We start from the raw sequence: 8819 nt of genomic DNA on the forward strand, positions 1-8819 counted from the left end.
TAGCTTTATCAAGAGATGGTTTTGGTCCCTTATCGGATTTTGAAGTAACTTACCTATTTACTTCTTATTTAATTGTTTGTTTTCTACTCCCTTATTTACAAAACTTTGGGAGACCCGTAACCCTGGGGCGCGTCTCTCATACTTGTTTTTACTTCGTGATTTATTATTTTCCAAATTGGGCTCCTATCGTAAGCCCAAATCTTTTAGCTCACTTTAAATTCCGCTTGCGAAAATATGTTGTTCGGTTGCGAGAATGTTTTGTGACTTTTGTCCAAGAAAGTGTTTTGTAAACCAACAACCTAAACTCAAAAGGCCTTGCGGTTTCGGGTTGATGAGCTATCGAGATGCCATTCGTGACATGTCGATTCCTCATTGGCTCGGAGTCGCGGCGCTGTGGGACCCCCCTCTCGGGTCACCACAGTAAAGTGGTATCAGAGCTCTAGGTTCCGAAATACTTTCGAAATCGTTTTTGCAAAACTAGCAACCCTTCTCATATTTTTCAAGTGTCGAATTTGGTTGGGCAAAACGCTCGAATTTCTTGGACATTTTAAAGTATGTTGGTAAAAATATGTTTTGACGTCTGTCCTTTATTTTGTTCTTCCCGGAGGATACCCTATTGCCTTATTTCACTTGCAAATTGTTTTCATTGAGGCTACTTCCAAGTCGTTAAAAGAATTTCCAACGGATTTAAAAAGTCTCTACATTTGAGGTTCCTTGAAAAAGTGTTTTGTTTGTTTCCTTGTGGTGCTTTAAAGTTTGGTTTAACTTTTAAATTGCCAATGCCGTCATGATGCCACTCGACCACAAACGCTCCAAAGGTAGTAAGTATGAAAATTGGATAAAGTGTTGGGTAAATTATTAGGGGATTGAGCATTAAGGAGTTAACGAGGTTATATTGGGTGAGTTGATACTCGGAGAAGTAGGTTCGAGATGAAGTTGAAAGGAATATTTGTGTACCCCCATGCTAGTGTTATAGAGTAAATTTTATTGATGGATTAAAGTTGTTGTACTACATATATTGTTGCACGTATTGAAAAATATAGTGTTGTGTGGAGCAAAGTGAAAAAAAAAAAAAAAAAAAAAAAAAAAATTGAGTAAAAAGTGAGATAATGACCCCTATATAGTCATTTGGATCAGTGGTGTTCGTATTTTCGCTCAATTTCCTCTTCTTTCTTCCGAGTGATGGCCCGACTGCAGCGGTTCCCCATCGATGCTCTACGAAAGAAGGTGTGATTTTCGAGTAAAGTAGACACCACTCAAGTGTTTCCCAAGTAGTGGACTAATGGGGAAACTTGTAATGGCAACACAACCATGAAATTGATTATTGCTTGAGCTTGGCATCTCCCCAACCTTGTTGTTAATTGGTGGAACGATATGAAGCTTTGTTGCTTTGGAAACTCTAATGTTGTATTGTTGTGCTGACAAGATTACTTTGTGGGGAAGCACAAGAAATTGAGGAAAGACCAGTGGAGTCACATAAACTATTCTTGAGTTGTCATTGGTCTGCATAGAGTTGAGAAATTATGTTCCCTATAATCAGGGAAATTGTTGGGAAAATAAATGATTGCGGAACCAGCAACGTACTTGGAAGTGTTAGTATGCTTTGAGTTCACAAGGTCACGACCTTGTACTGGTATTTAGTAGGATCACTAGCAACGTTTCTAAGAGTGGTCAAGAAAAGATCCTTAAAGTATTATAACTTTAGCAGCCAGTTTTCTTTACTTCAAGGAGTCTTTGATTGCTTTGAAGTCAATAACGCCACGAATTTCAGAAAGTAGAAAAGTTGGTGGCACACTCTTGAAAGGCAACTTTGGTTACGTGGTTAGAATGACACTGAAATGGTGACGTCAAGGAGTATTTGAAAATTCGAAAGTTGAATTAATCCCTCCTATAGGGATGTGGAGAAAGGCGATCCATGTGCCATGTAGAATTATATGTTGTGGCACTACACCGGGGTTCGAGGCATGACAAGGTGAAAGACGAGTACGAGTAAAAGTTCAAAAATCTAGGTGACAAATTGCACATTTACCTCACGTGTTTGCTTTTGAGACAAGGAATTCGTAACATTTCTTCCACACCAGGAGTTTACATTAACTATTTTACATTCTTGCATCTTACTACAAAAGTTGATTTTCGTCTCTGGCATTACTCAAAATGTTTTCCTCATAAGTCCAGAGACTACACCTTAAACAATCGAGTTTTCCTTACTGAAGTGTTTTGTTTTACGAAGCTCGAACAATTTTAGGTTCTTTAGAAGTTTTACAACCTAGACTTTGAAAACAAACTCAAAACTATCTTCAAGGCTGTTTCAGCAAAATGCATTTGAAATTATTCCCTTACCTACCAAAAAGTTCGTGCCAACAAATCTTGTTCGAAAAGTAGGAGAGTTTAAAATTTCCTCAAATCTGTTTTCAAGCAAAATTGAAATTCCGAGAATTTTACTATTTTGTCTCCGCAACTACTTCAAATTTAGTTTTATCCGACCTCTACTACTTTTAAATTTCTGAAATTTTGACGACTGTCTCAGTCAGCATTTCTAGATTTGAACCTAGGGATTTGGTTGAAATTGCATATCCCAAAATTTTAGTCGTCAACTCATTCGAAATTATTTTCCAACTTCTTGGAAACTTGAAATGATAATCTTGTTGTGGTTTTCTTTTATCCTTGGTTATCCTTTCTATGTAAAACTGGTGGTTGGAAGAATGTTAGTTCACCTTCGGATTTACTCAAGGCACCCATTTCGAAAGTAAAGGATTACTTTAAAGGAGAATATTTAGAAATTACTTTTTCTTGTTGTCGGACGAGGACACAAGAAAATAAAGTGCTTGTAACCGATTCAACTATTTTGGCTTGACCAAAAATTGAAGGAGCGCTTATGATTTGATTTTCGAGTTTTGACATCAAACGAGTTCGTAGGGTGAAAATGATAGTTCAAGGTCGAGACCGTTAATGGAAATGCTACGAACTTTACAAATCTCGAGGAGTCGACTTCAATTGCTGATCCTCGAATTTCGTTGAAACTTAGCGAAAGGTATTATTGTAACTTGACGCCTTGAGCATTGGACGGTTTGTTCGGTCAATGTCAAGCGACCTATTGATTGATGTCTCATGACGTGTAGTAGACACCTAGCTCTTGCGATTTTACAATGTGACATCAAGTCTACTTAATCATGTGCTTGGTTTCGACGTCATATGGGCCAGCTGTCACAATTGTTTGTTCATCGAGTAAACAGTATCCGCTAAGCTACGAATTAGGATGTATGAGGTTTGACAACCAATAACGTTGATGACTACGAGGCTAACGTCAGTGATGACATCGTTGGTGTGTCATTCATGGTGACGTTCTACGAAAGTTGTTTATGTTAGACATATAGAGAAAGCTTGGTTTCCTTTCTTTGTTGCAACTCATGTTTAAGACTCAAATTCCCGAGTAATTTTTTTTTTTTTTTTTTTACTCTCGTGGAATGGAGATTTGGTGTAGAAGTCAATCTGTTTTCGGTGATTCTGAAAAGTAAGCTATTATTGCATGGTTGCAACGAAGTTGCTATTCAGTGAGTTACTTATCGAAAAGAATCCTGATTCATGGAGAGAAGTGTATCCTATGGAAAGTATAATAGGAACACTTAGTAAAGTGATAAAAATAGCCCCGAAATTGGGATATGTAACTAACGGAAGCACAAAATGTGAAAGTTTTATGAATGTCATTATGTTGCGTAACTTGATGTGTGATGGGGTATTCCACGTTAATTGTTTACAAGTAACGCTTCAGGAATTCTTACACCAATGTCTTGGTCATCTACTGGTGGAAACGAGGTTGATAAGTGGATTTACCACTGCTTTGTAGTATGTTGTCATTGAGATTAGTGGGTGACTAAGTGTTAGTCCCCGATTTGTTTTAAGGCTCATTGAATTTTTCAAAATGCTGAAGCGATAATGTCTTTATCTATGGCATTGAGCTCAGAGGAGTTGGGTGTTGATGTATGCGTACACACACACAATGTGATTGAGGAAAATTGCAATTTGTGAAAAATAAATGGTTAGAGAGTTTGACAAGGTCGTCCCCATAAGTGAAGTAAGATGAACCATGTGAATGGTAATGGTTCAAAAAGTATCAGAGGAAGGTAAAACCATGTCTTGTGTATACTCGAGTCTGAGGTGAAAAGAAGTAACCTCTCTTATTCATGCGTTGGGCAAATTTCGAGGACGAAATTTATTTTAAGGGGGGTAGAGTGTGAGCCCCCGAAAATTTTGTTTAATTTTTAGAATGTAATTTTTCGCCAATAAGATTTTCGCAAGGTGATTTAAGTGAAGAAATCGATTTTGGAAATTTTTTGGTGACGAGATTCTTTAATTTGGGCCTTATAATTTAAGTTTGGGCCCAAGTCCTTCGTTTTGGGCCCAGAAGGTTACAAAAGTTTAGTGAGGCGACAATTTGTTGAATTTTCGAAGACGGTAAATTGAGTTGTAACAAAGTTTTGGATTTTGGATTTTTACGAGATCGAGTTTTGGACCTTGGACAAAGTGAAGAATTAACTTAGGAAGTTTTCGACGAAAAACGAATAAAAGAAAAGTTACGAGCCCAAAACCCGAAAGGAACCAGCAAGGGGATTTCCGTAATTCGTCGCAAGGGCAAAATTGGTATTTCACGCACACAACTATAAATAGAAAAATTGGAAGCCCTAGTCCCATTTCTCCCTTGCAGCCGCGTCCTTCTCCTTCCCTCTCCCCCGACCTCTCGCTCTCTCTCTCTCGTTCTCCCTCTGCCATCACCGGAGACTCCATCTCCGGCCACCATCTCACCACATCACTTCCACCAGTCGACGCAACACCTGAACCCGACCAAAACCCACCCGGAATCACCGACATGCATCGCCGGTAGCCTCCACACGCGACCACCAAAAGCTGCGACACCACTGCCCTTTCTCCTTCGTCGATTTCCGACCATCACCATGCCACACCGACGCCACCGCCTGACTCAACAAGCAACGAGGAGCAAAAACACGGAAGTTCTGCCAACCACCGAGGATGGACGACGCCGCACGCACATCGCCGGAGTCATGGCTCTGCTTGACTCTGTTCTTCGACTTCCGGCGAGTTCAGGCCACACCACCCCTATGAATGAGTTCAGGGTATCACGATTTGCCATAGCCCTCTAACTCCGACTCCCCAATCCCGGCCAGAACCGCCGCTGGCGTATGAGCCACCGCAGCTCCACCACTCATGGATGCCGGATTTCCAGATAGTTTCGATTAGGTAATTATCTTACCCTCTCTTGGTTAAAACCCTGATTTTCGATGTGGATTGAGAAGCCCTAATCAACTGCTGTTTGATTTGAGAATTGAGGTTGGAGGAGTTCTGCATTTTTGGAGGACTTCGGGTATGTGGAGTTCGGGAATTTGGAGTTTTGGAGGAGGAGGGGCTGCTGGGTTAATTTCAGTTGAAACTGGAGAAGGTAAGAACCATGTACAGGTTCTGTTTGCAATACGAAAGTGATTAAGGGTTGGTTACTAATGATCTGATATTTGTTAGGTGTTTACGTGACTGTTGATGGTGAATTGCAGTGATTGGAATTAACTTCCAAATCTAGTAAAGAAGAATGGTAAGGTTTGGATGCTTGGATTTGTTACTTGGTGAAGTTGTTAAAAATCAGCAGAATGTTGTTTGTAGTCTCGTGAATGGAAAAGTGTTAAAATTGGGATATTGATATGTTGTTGAATTTATGATGATTAAGAGTAGTTTGTTAACTATCATTCCGGATACCACGGTTGTAAGAAAAGAAGTGAGTTGGTTATTGTTAAGGAAAATGTAAATTGCTCAAGTTCATAAGAAATTGGTATCCGAAATGAAGTTATATTGGCTAATGATCATTGGGCCGAACTTAATAAGAAATTCGTTTAGTAAAGAGTTTGACGATAAAAAGGGAAATTAAGGAAGCTAAGGTATACCAAGAAAATAGAAAGGTCTAAAGAGTTTACCAAAATTTAATTTCGATCATAGCTTTGTCAATTTCTCCATGTCCCGAAAGTTTAGAGAAATTTATTTAGTAGAATGTTCGGGAATGGAAATTGTCATTTGTTTTTCTAAAATAAAAAGCTAAAAGAAATAAAGGTCAAAGTGCTAAGCATAATCACCATATCTCAAATGGTTCAAATGCCATGTCATTTGGATCATTCGGGAATGGTGAGTGTATTTGTTACTTAAGAAAGGAATGCTAGTGAATGGCATCAAATATTTAACTAGAACTTTATTATCGAAAGAAGCATGATCACCAATCACCATATCCCGAATGAGCTTACTATTCTAAGTGAATTATTCGGGAATGGTTTCTACTAATTATTGATCATGGGTTGTTTGGTGAATTTTAAAGTGAGTTATGAATTAATTACTTATCGGATATAATTTTATTATAAAGGACCCGAGCGTGTGCACTTGGATTTGGATAAAGGATCGAAAGTCGGGAACGAACCCGAATGTGGGCAAGCACTCCAATTCCAGGTAGGGTGAGCTGTCCCTTCCTTGTTAGAGGCTTTTCAGTATATGTGGAATGCTATACTATGATAGTATGTTGCCTGCAAGAACGTTTTTGGTTGTTCATCAGTCGATGCCTCGTGATACATGTGTTTTCAGAGCTGATAATTGTTGATTGCGAAAACCGAGGCTAGACTTGCATGTTGAGATACTGTACCCTTTGTATGTTTGTGACCTGAAAGTGAATGGGACCTAGACGCGTTGATTCCTAGGGATCCCACGGTGTCGATAACCGTGAACCTCCGGAGGGGGCTGTGCTCCTATGTTTGTCGGGGAAAGGTAAGTACAGACAGTGAACCAGTCATAGGAGACTCAGAGCCAGGAAATGGACACTTTCGCTACTTGTAGTCACAAGGACAACAAAGTAGTTGGCTGGTTCTCTTACTCAGGACGAACCAGATCGGTCACTGATTTATTTTACTTTAGCCGGCAGGTAAGTATCTCGGAGCTCCAAGTGTGTGAAGCATACTGCACATGTTTTATGAAAGAAAACAAATGTTTGTGGTTGCCACTTTTCTTAAAGTATTTTTCGATAAACGTGCACAATATTATGTAGTAATATTTTCAAGTATATTATTTTTCAAACCTAGCATGGTTGGGTCGGCCCCTACTGGGCATGCGAGGACGAAAGCTCACCCCTACTATAGTGTGCAGGTTTCGAGCATGTGGTCGGGAAGCGTACAGGGGAGGCACATGACCCGGCTTGGCGCATTTCTCTTTAGCTTTATCAAGAGATGGTTTTGGTCCCTTATCGGATTTTGAAGTAACTTACCTATTTACTTCTTATTTAATTGTTTGTTTTCTACTCCCTTATTTACAAAACTTTGGGAGACCCGTAACCCTGGGGCGCGTCTCTCATACTTGTTTTTACTTCGTGATTTATTATTTTCCAAATTGGGCTCCTATCGTAAGCCCAAATCTTTTAGCTCACTTTAAATTCCGCTTGCGAAAATATGTTGTTCGGTTGCGAGAATGTTTTGTGACTTTTGTCCAAGAAAGTGTTTTGTAAACCAACAACCTAAACTCAAAAGGCCTTGCGGTTTCGGGTTGATGAGCTATCGAGATGCCATTCGTGACATGTCGATTCCTCATTGGCTCGGAGTCGCGGCGCTGTGGGACCCCCCTCTCGGGTCACCACATGACTGGTCCTGGTATCATTGTTCCAGTGTTGGGCCGACTACGCCTGGTGCTGCGTGATTGCTCGCTCTGCGCTGGATTGGCAGTGGCTTCCAACGTCCTGTTTAGTTCATCAAAACGTGACATCAGTGTAGCCACTTGTCTTTGGGCCTCGGCCTTCTCTTTGCGTTCCTCTTCACGCTCTCTGTTTGCCTTGTGAAGGTCCGCCAGTGCGAGCTCGTACATAGTGGTGAGATCTTGGCCCAGTGGGCGGCTGCTGCTTGGATTCGCCTCACCGCCGGGGTTGGCTGGGGTGTTGAATAGTGCGCGGTTAACGCCTACCGCTGGGTCGGAGGGTTGGGGAATGGCGGATTGGTCCGCCTGCTCTTCAGCGTTTCCCCCGCTACTGTTAATCATGATGATTGTGGTGGGATGACCTTTTGTTCAAGGTTTCCCACAGACGGCGCCAATGTTAACGTTAGAGTCCGCGGGGGTCTCTAGTTAGCTTAAAGAATGAGAAAGAGAGAGAGAGAGAGAGAAAGACACAAGCGAAGTATAGTGGTTCGTCTCCCGCCTTAGCGGGAAACTACATCCACTTGAATGTTGTACTAGTGTGTTGAGCCTTGCGGCCCAAGTGGATTACATGAGTGTAATGGAGTGGATGTTTAAGTGGGAGGAGGCATTCCTTTTATAGGTGAATGAATGCTTCTCCTTTACATTTTCTTAGATGTGGGACAAGAACCCACTATTCTAGTCTTGAAGCCATGTTGTGAAGGCAACTTTGCAAGGCCGGAATGGTGGCTTCCCGGCGACTTATTTGCCACTTCCGGATACCGTAGCGTAGCTTGAACATAGGGCTACAAGATGCAAGTAGCGGTTGGATCCCATGAGGGTGTTGTTTATGCTTGGTGAGGTAGCAAACTAGCCTTGCTAGTAGAGGTATCTATGCAAATTGTTGATGTTGATATTAATCATATATTTTGTTTCAAGGAAATTCAATTATTTCTATCGAGTATTCAACCTCAACTACGAGTTGACATACATTATCAGAGCACTTTATCTACCAAGGCAATGGACCGTCATGCTCGGCCAACTCCGCTAGCCTCCAACTTGGCATAAGATAAGTCACTATATCTTATCTCTTATGCTCTTGCAATTAGAGCCTTTACCATGAC

The 8819-nt window shown here is 40.9% G+C and overlaps 1 long non-coding RNA gene across 2 annotated transcripts; it reads left to right on the forward strand.

Annotated features, from left to right (window-relative positions):
• The first annotated feature begins 4673 nt into the window (after positions 1–4673).
• Positions 4674–7247, forward strand: LOC133739943 (uncharacterized). 2 transcript variants are annotated; one of them, XR_009860902.1, is made up of 4 exons: positions 4674–5452; positions 5530–5599; positions 6413–6495; positions 6628–7247. It is a non-coding gene; the product is annotated as an uncharacterized LOC133739943 (long non-coding RNA). The 2 variants fall into 2 exon arrangements; XR_009860903.1 differs by having other exon boundaries at positions 4675–5452; positions 7176–7247.
• Positions 7248–8819: the final 1572 nt, after the last annotated feature.

This window comes from Rosa rugosa, chromosome 3, assembly GCF_958449725.1.
Source record: "Rosa rugosa chromosome 3, drRosRugo1.1, whole genome shotgun sequence".
Taxonomy (NCBI): Eukaryota; Viridiplantae; Streptophyta; class Magnoliopsida; order Rosales; family Rosaceae; genus Rosa; species Rosa rugosa.